The sequence below is a fragment of the Terrapene carolina genome, unplaced genomic scaffold (genome assembly GCF_002925995.2).
Source record: "Terrapene carolina triunguis isolate 2854851 unplaced genomic scaffold, T_m_triunguis-2.0 Scaffold85, whole genome shotgun sequence".
NCBI lineage: Eukaryota > Metazoa > Chordata > Testudines > Emydidae > Terrapene > Terrapene triunguis.
In genome coordinates this window covers 55,665,087-55,673,613 of record NW_020664436.1, presented here as the reverse complement: position 1 = coordinate 55,673,613, position 8,527 = coordinate 55,665,087, and positions in this window count along the sequence as shown.

The window sequence follows — 8,527 nt, the reverse complement described above, 5'->3', positions numbered from 1 at the left end:
ACACTAATATTTCTATTATAGTTGTAACCTTTTTGCCAGGTGTTGTCGGTGGCCACAAGGGCAGGGTTCACACAGCTAGGTGTTCCTCTTAAAATTAACAAAACACCACTGGCTCAAGCTCAGATCACTAAATACCGTCCCTGGGCTCCCTTAGTAGACAATACCTCCCCACTTGCAAGCACTGAGTCTGTGTATGAAGCAAAGAATTTTATTAGGGGCTGTTAGGGTTTAACCCCCACGTCACAGGGCCGCACGGCCTAGTGGCCGGGGTCCACAGAGTTAGCCCTCGTTCCAGGGCAGCACGGCCTAGTGGCCAGAGCCCAGGGAAATTAGCCCTCGTCACAGGGCAGTACAGCCTAGTGGCCAGAGTCCAGGGAATTAGCCATCGTCACAGGGCAGTATGGCCTAGTGGCCAGAGTCCAGGGAAATTAGCCCTCATTCCAGGGCAGCATGGCCTAGTGGCCAAAGTCCAGGGAATTAGCCCTTGTCACAGGGCAGTATGGCCTTGTTACTGACTCAGCGGGGGGGTCCTACCGAAACACGCTGAAGCTTACCAGGGCCGAGATACTAGTCCGTCACTCCCCCCGGGTCGCTTCCTACCAGCTCAGCCGTTGGGGTCTCCCACGGGTCTCCTGGTTCTCCGCTAGTCTTGGGGTCTGTTGCCTCCTCTGGTTCCTCCTGCAGTGGGGCTTCGCACCGGCCTGGAGAGGCCTCGGTTCCTGGTAGCTTCAAGAGTGTGGGCTGGTCCTCGGCCGGAGCTCTCCCTATAGGTGCTTCTCCTGCGGCTGCCAGCCCAGACTGAGCTGAGTTCCCTCTTTATACTCCCTGAGCATTTGGAGCATGCCCAGTATGAGCGGGGTGGGACTTCCGCCGACAGAGCTACCTGTCTGGCGCTGCCGGGGCTAGTGCGGGGCGGGGCTGCCCCATCATGGGGCAAACAGAATACACTATCAACGTAGGGAAGCACAGTTACAGTAAACCTATATGAATGGTTAAGTAAAATACTCCCCTATGTTAACTTTGGCAATAGTCTATTAAGTTGGTTCCCCACCCACCAGTGTGAATGTCCTGGAGGGAAATATCTCTTTTTCACATCCCTTCCCCATCTGCAAAACCTCACTCATAGTTTGGTGTCTATGGGTAGCATATTCCCGAGGTGCTTGCAGGCAAGCCTGGCTCCAGTCCCTTGGGAAGTGCTGCCAGTCCTGTACTGGGGCGCCACCATTTAATCCTTTCAGCTTTATTTAGTGGGATTTCAGCTTTATTTAGTGGCTGAATAGGAGGGGGCTCAACAGAGTTCACTCAGCTCTGGTGCTGTCCTGTGCCAATTCAGCAAAGAACCTTCTCTGTGTTGCACCAGCTCTTGTCATCTCTGTCTCTCTTTCATCTCCTATCACAAAGCCCTCAGTCTGCATCCTCTCTCTGTGCAAAGTCCTTTCAACAGTGCAGGATCTTCAGTGGAGGGGAACCAGTAGCATCTAGAGCCCTGGAGCAGAGTCCTTGCCACAAAGTAGGAATTGTTGCCTCCTGTCGCCATTCAGTTCCAGTACCCAACCAGTCCTGAGTTTGTGTAGCTCCCAAAGTGACACTAGAAACATGTTGTGTAGAAAGTTTATGCAAACAAAGTTCTCTGTAGCCACGTAGTTCACCCTATTCACCACTAGATAGGGACAGAGAGCATCCTCCTCTCTAGAGCTTTTGTCCATCTGGAATTCTGGGTAAATTGCTTATGAAGATGAAGCACCTCTGTGGGCCTTCTTAACCCTGCTCACAAACCAAAGGGAGCAGAAAGATCCTTTCCCTCTAGAACTTCAGGCCACAGGATTTACATATTCAATGGGATTATTTCATAGAATCATAGAATATCAGGGTTGGAAGGGACCTCAGGAGGTCATCTAGTCCAACCCCCTGCACAAAGCAGGACTAATCCCCAGACAGATTTTTGCCCCCGATCCCTAAATGCCCCCCTCAAGGATTGAACTCACAACCCTGGGCAACTTATCAGAGTATTGCTCATCAGTGTGTATGAGTCTGCACAATCTAGCCCCTACTTATCAGGAAAAAGTTGAAATAGGAAAATAGTAATATGTTCACTGTCACTGGAGTCCTCCTAACTTTAAAACAGGAAAAAGAATGAGATTTTAGTCAGGCTAAATTGTGCCTTTAGGTGATTCAGAAGCTGTACTAGGCCAGGAATAGCCCTGGGAGGCATTGTGCTTCAGTGACACCCCTCTTGCTCTCAATTCTCTCTATGCAGCAAATTATGACATCAACCCCTCCCCACCCCATGACATTAATTGCCAGCTCAAATGTGGGAGGAGGGCACTTGCTGACTCCTATATGTGTGAATACTCTACACGGGGGTAAATGGGGATGGGGGATTTTTACTGGTTCATATGTCTTGTGTAGGACTGGGTGAAAAGTCCAAGTCACACTCTACCCATCAGTTACCATTATGTATAAAGGTGGCCAGATGCTGGGATAGGGGGCAAAGGAACTTATGCATGTTTTGAATACTGGACCTCAAGGATTCATGCTATTTCATTAGACCCTGGTTAAGGCTACATCAATTTGAACAAGTGTTTTCTAGAAACAGTAATACATCACAGTTTTTGTATTGATCACAATCCTACCCCAGTTGGAGTACGAGGTTCTGCATGACAATCAAATATCACAAAATGTAATGAATAAAATCAGAGTTAAACCCAAATGCAGAGAATTCTTCAAGCAACTAACACCTGAAAGATGAGAAAAAAATCCCAGATCATTCTTGTGTTTGGATGTAAATGTGTTTCAACGTGCACCAAACTACAGATAAATCATCAATCCTCCCCAAGGTCTAATATCTATATCCCTGTGTCATTACAGGGCTTTGAATTCTATCAGGAAAGAAATATGACAATAGAGTGCTGTCACTGAGTTGGAGCTGAAATGTTGATTTAGCAAAAGGCCTTCATGTGGCATGTGTTTGGATGTTTCCCACAGATGGATCCCTGTGCAAGTGAGGAAAAATAAAAACCTCTTTGTCACTTGTTTGTACTTTCACTTCTGATGAGTATTTGACTCTCATGACAACCATTGCGTTCAAAGTAAAAATCCATGTAAGCCATTAACATCTGGTGGCTTTTTTGGGAGCCTGCATGAAACGAGTTAGTTGTCTTATTTCAGTTCCTAATGGGCAATTAACATTCAAACAAACTAGCACAGTTAGCATCAGTTGACATCTTTGTTGGCAGTGTCAAACAGTGACTGGCCCCTGCAAGAATGGGTCCGGTGCACATGAACCTATTAGGAACTGCCCAATTAGGCCTAAGGGAAGGCCTCCGGGCTTTATAACTTGCAGACCATGCACGGAATAAGGAGGCTTCTGTGGGGCCTTGCGTCAGCGGGGGAAGGTACCAGCTGAGAGAGCCTGTGGAGAAGGCCAAACTCCAGGCAAGAGGTGCTGGGAGAGCAGAAAGATAAACCGTCAGGGAGGACGGGCTGTGCGCTGGTTGGGACTGGGATGAAGACTTCTGAAGATATGAATTTTCTTTTAAAAGTCTTTGTGCTGGACATCATAAACTGGACCTCAGCAGGGGGAATGTTTTGAATGTTTGGTCTGTGTGGACTCTTTAATGGGAGCCTGCATTAAGGAAAAGCTCAGGCAGGCCTCAGCAATGCTACTTGTGGTCAGAGGGGGGTGCTACAGGGCAGGTGTGACCTTTGATAGGCAATCTCAATGAAAGTGTTATGGATTGAATGGTCTAAGGTCTGAGCTCTCCTATTCTCCCTAGAGGTAGTCCCTCTGGAAAAGGTTAAGTCTAGAGTTTGGAGACAGTGTGTTCTGATGCCTATAGTTGTATTTTAGACACTTGTATAATAAGTGGCTAGTGCACTGGACCGGAAGTCAGGAGACCAGATTTCTATTCCTAGTTCTTCAATTTATCTGCCCTGTGACCACAGGCAAGTCACTTCACCACCCCCTTGCCTGTTTCCTTTCTCACCTTTTCTCTGTCTTGTGTATTTAGACTGTCAACTGTCTGGGGGCAAGGACTGTCTCTTACAGTCTGATGGTACAGTGTTTGTATAGCACAACTGGTTTCTGATATCAGGTGAGGTCTATAGGCACTACTGTACAGTAATACAAATAAAGAAAGTGGGTCCTCAAAGTTCAGAGAGATTCAGATTTGAGGAGTTGATTTGGTTCATTAGGGGCTAGTTGCAAAGTTTGGAACTGGAAAGTTTGAGGGTGTCTGAATCCAGGGTTTAGGCTTAAGTCCGTCTCTTGGTAAATTGCACAGATGAGGTAGTGTGGAAAAAGCTTGCATAACCATTGGCTGCACTGTACCTCTTCTGGACCCCTAATCCTGCTATCCTTAAAAGCATATCACTCTCATTGTAGTCAGTGGGCAGTGTTCACTCCTAGGTCTGCGCTGGCTTCCGTCAGCACAGACCATGGTGGAATCACCAGCAGTGAAAAGTCCATGAGGAAAGCTATAGATGGCCAGTGAAGCCCAAACAGTGGAGGCTATTGGCCAGGCAGTCTGTAGATGAGCTGATTCAGTACAACCCCTGAGCAGACCCTATTGACGAGGCTCCTGTTAAGCTCTGACCACAACTTAAGCATTCCTCCTACCCAGCATATACCCAAAAGGGAGGGTAGAAAGGGGCAAAACGACCTACCTTTCTTCAGGGTGATTTTTTTTTTTAACGATTCGGAGGGATAAACTGGTGAATATAATTTTTCTCCTCCCTCTGCCAGCTAATGCCTATGTAATAAGAACAGTAGATCTGGGCCCTGACCCAAGAGTACTTCATTTTGCACTGGCAATGTTAGTCTGACACACTTCATAACCACTGGTTTTTAAAATTAATTTTGAAATAAGAAGCAAAAAGCTATGATGGATACACAGTGCCAGCAACAAGCTAATAGGGAACAGCCTTTTACAACCTAAAGTGGATGAGCCCTCATTTGCCAATCTCACACTCATTCCCCTGTTGGCATGATTGGATTATTTCCCAGATGGGCATTAATGTGTTTGTAGGGCACATTCAGTTAAAGGGTCAATGTTTATTGAAGCTGCAGATATTGCATTTGCTCCGAGCATATAATTAGAACAGCAGATTGCTCTGTGTTTTGCCTTTCATATAGTAGGTTTTATTATAAAACAGCTCTGGATAATTTCACCACCTGCTTTTGTCAAGAGCTTTAAACTAGCATATAATATAAGACCCCTTATTTGAAATGAAATTGTATTTTTCCGTAAAGCTCATTTCTGAAGATTAAGATTTATATGGTAGACTGTGAGGTGAAACATCATATTCCCTCAGACCGCCACAACTTTGGGTTCTGACTTTGTTGGACTTTCTTCTCCTCAGAGCTCACTGTTCTAGTGTGTGGTATTTCATTTGGTGAGATCTTCAATGACAGAAACATGTGATCATGGCGAATCCATAGGTTTTCTAACCAGGTGGCATTGGACATACACGGTCACATAAAAGCAAGGTCTTGATTGTTTGTGAATAGTCAAAATCTTACCACACTTTTTGTAAGAACAGGGTTGGTAACTCTTGTGTCCTGGCTAAATTCAAATTTGGGCACATCCATGCTGTCTTCCTAAATGATCCTTTCAGTGTCGATTGGATACAATATTCTTTGTCATTTGCTATCCTGAACTGTTTTGTTGCATGGCTGCATGTTCTATGATCACTGCTATGTTCTGTTCCAAGGGGGCTACAGTGCAGTGGTGAATGAAGTGATTAGAAATTCACCCCTGAGAGGCAGCCATCTTTTTTACTGTAACTGTTTAACAGCATAAAGCAATACAATACAATGCAATGACCCTGGACAGAAAAATATTGTATCCATTAGTTCAATTCAGCCTTCCTACTCATCCAGGCAAAGTCAACACATGCAGACTCTGCCTCCCCGGAATCGCCAAAGGTGAAGTCTTAGAGCTAGATCCTCAGCTGCAGCCGAGGAGCCCTCAGTTAGGACAAATAACTGATTTTTTTTTTTTTTGGTTCAGTGACCAAACAAAAAAAATTGTTTGAATTATTTTGTATACCAAATAAGTAAAAAATTGTTTGGGGTTGAACAAAACACTTCATTTGAACCAAAACAAAATATTGTATAGTATTTGGGGGTTTTACTAACCTTATTTAAAAAAAAAAACCATGTACAATTTGAAACAAAAAGGCATTACAAATTTTAAAAATGAAACATTTTGTTTAGTAAAATGTCAAAATTGAGCATTTCTACTTTTCCAGATTTTTTTTTCCAGCTGAAACATTTTGCAGAATTCTAAATTGACCCAAATCTGTGTTTTCTTAGGTGGGGTGGGGTGAGTTTCAGTTGAAAAATTTCACCCAGCTCTACACTCCGCACAGATGAGGAGGTGAGTGTAAAGGCCAACTTTGTGGCCTCTTGATCCTGGTGCTGTCAGGCTGCCAGGTCTCTGGCACAAGTGAGAGCATTGTGAAGTCTTTAATTTGTGCTGGATGGCAATAACTGCAAGGAGTCATTCAAGCAACAAGGGATCACCAAGGAATAAAGAAGCCCTAGTCATTCTCCATTCCCCCAGGCAACCCCCATGCAAGAGCTGGAATGGGGGCTGTTGAAGAGCTGCTGTGGCATTTCTGTACTATAGAAGGTTCCCCCGACACAACATCTGGGGGCTCCTCCTGGGGCTGCATTTGCTAGCTTTAGTGCTACATTGTGCTGCCAGAAGCGCACAAAGCAGCTGAGATGCATCAGAGGAGCAATGTCATAGATAATATCAACTTACCTGGATGGGCAGAGAGGTTGGGCATGCAAGCAGTTACCCTGAAGTGGCATTTGGGGGTTTCTGGTATACAAGGTGGGGATATATGAGCAGAATTTTGGGATGTGCTGTTTGACCCTTTACTTTTGTGCATTTATTTAGGAGATGTACTTCTGAGCTGCTTACACTGTCCCTGGAGTGTTAGGATTCTGCAGGATCTCTGGTTTGTGCCCTGCCCCTTATTGACCTGTGGTGCTTAGAAGCCCTACAGAGTCCCTGGCTTTGCTTGCCCTGTGCAGCTTAAGAGTGGTCATCGTGAGGTTAACTGGGTGATGAAGAGCATTAGGGGATGGAGCCATGCTCTACATTTCCCTTACTTCCTGTTTCATTAGGAGGAGTTTTTGCCCCATGCTCAGTTTGTTGTGATACAGTTGAATAAAGCAGGAAGTTTTGCAGCCTCTAGTCCTGTGAGTTGTGTTGTTTTTATTCCACTGAGCAGACCTCTTACAAAGGAACACCATAGTTTGCTTGGTTATTCCTCTGGCTCCACCCTGGAACAACCATTAGACACTCATCAAAGGTTCAAATTCAGTAGCATTATGTTGACTGGTGAAAGTGACTGTGGATTTTTCCATTTGGGTCAAATGAGAAAGTTCAGGAAAGCATAAGAAAATGACATTTCTGGGATCCCAATTTACACTCAAGGGGTGTAATCTGCTTCATGGTGCTGAGCAGTGGGGAAATATGTAAACTGAGTAGTATCAAATCAATAGGCTAGTAAAGTTCACACAGTGCAGACTATCAGGTGTGTAGTCAGCACTGCCGGGAAATGCACAGCTGCTGTGCAGATAACCTACAGGAATACAGATGAGGGTCATACCTACTTGCAAAGTGTGGATATCTGCAGGATGCCAGTCTGTATGGTGCATAACTTTTAACAATGCATGCACAAAGTAAAGCCCCATTCTGCTTCAAAGAGCATGTTAAAGTAGCAGCAGACAATGGAGCATGCCCAGTGTGGAAAATGCTTTTTCTCTTATATAGGTTAGTGTACATGGTTACAATGTAGGACTGGGCTCAGGGATCCACTGGTTGCTGTCATGCTCTGCTGCAGTTAAGTCATTGCCTGTGACATGTTTTTTGTTACCTTGATGCTATAGGTTGGGCATATAGGTCCCGTTGCATGGTGAAAGGAGTGGTTACTGAATGACTGGAGATGATATAAGGAGTCAGCTATTTTTTATTGAAATGATCATTCATAATAAATCCTCCTCCCACATTGTAGTTGACAAGTGTGCAGAGGTGGGTTTAGTGTTTACTAAACAACTGATGACTTGTTGCATGCTCTGTGCTCCCATTTTATTCCCTAATGGGCCACACAATCCCATCTGTGGCATTGTGTGACCTGCTGTGACTAGTTACCAGCAGATTACACCACTAGCAACTGCTTTAGGGTGCTCATGTTGATGTGTGGCTCTCTAGATCTGTTGGGCTAGGTGGATAACCATACTACCCCACTGACAGGTGCTGTGGTAGATATTTTCTGCTGATGGAAGTTGTGTCTCCTTGTGCACCTGGATAGCTCACTCTGAGTGTTATGTACAAAGATCCCAGTCACAGATGGTAATGGGGGTGCAGCTCTCCAAGTGGGGCTTAGTATCCCTGAGGCAGCTGCAATGAGAATTTGGTGCTTGTAGTGTGGCCTGTGTGTTTTAAGTGTGCTCCTCTAATCCTGCTGCCTTCATCTTATCTCTTATTACATTATTATTTATTATACAAAA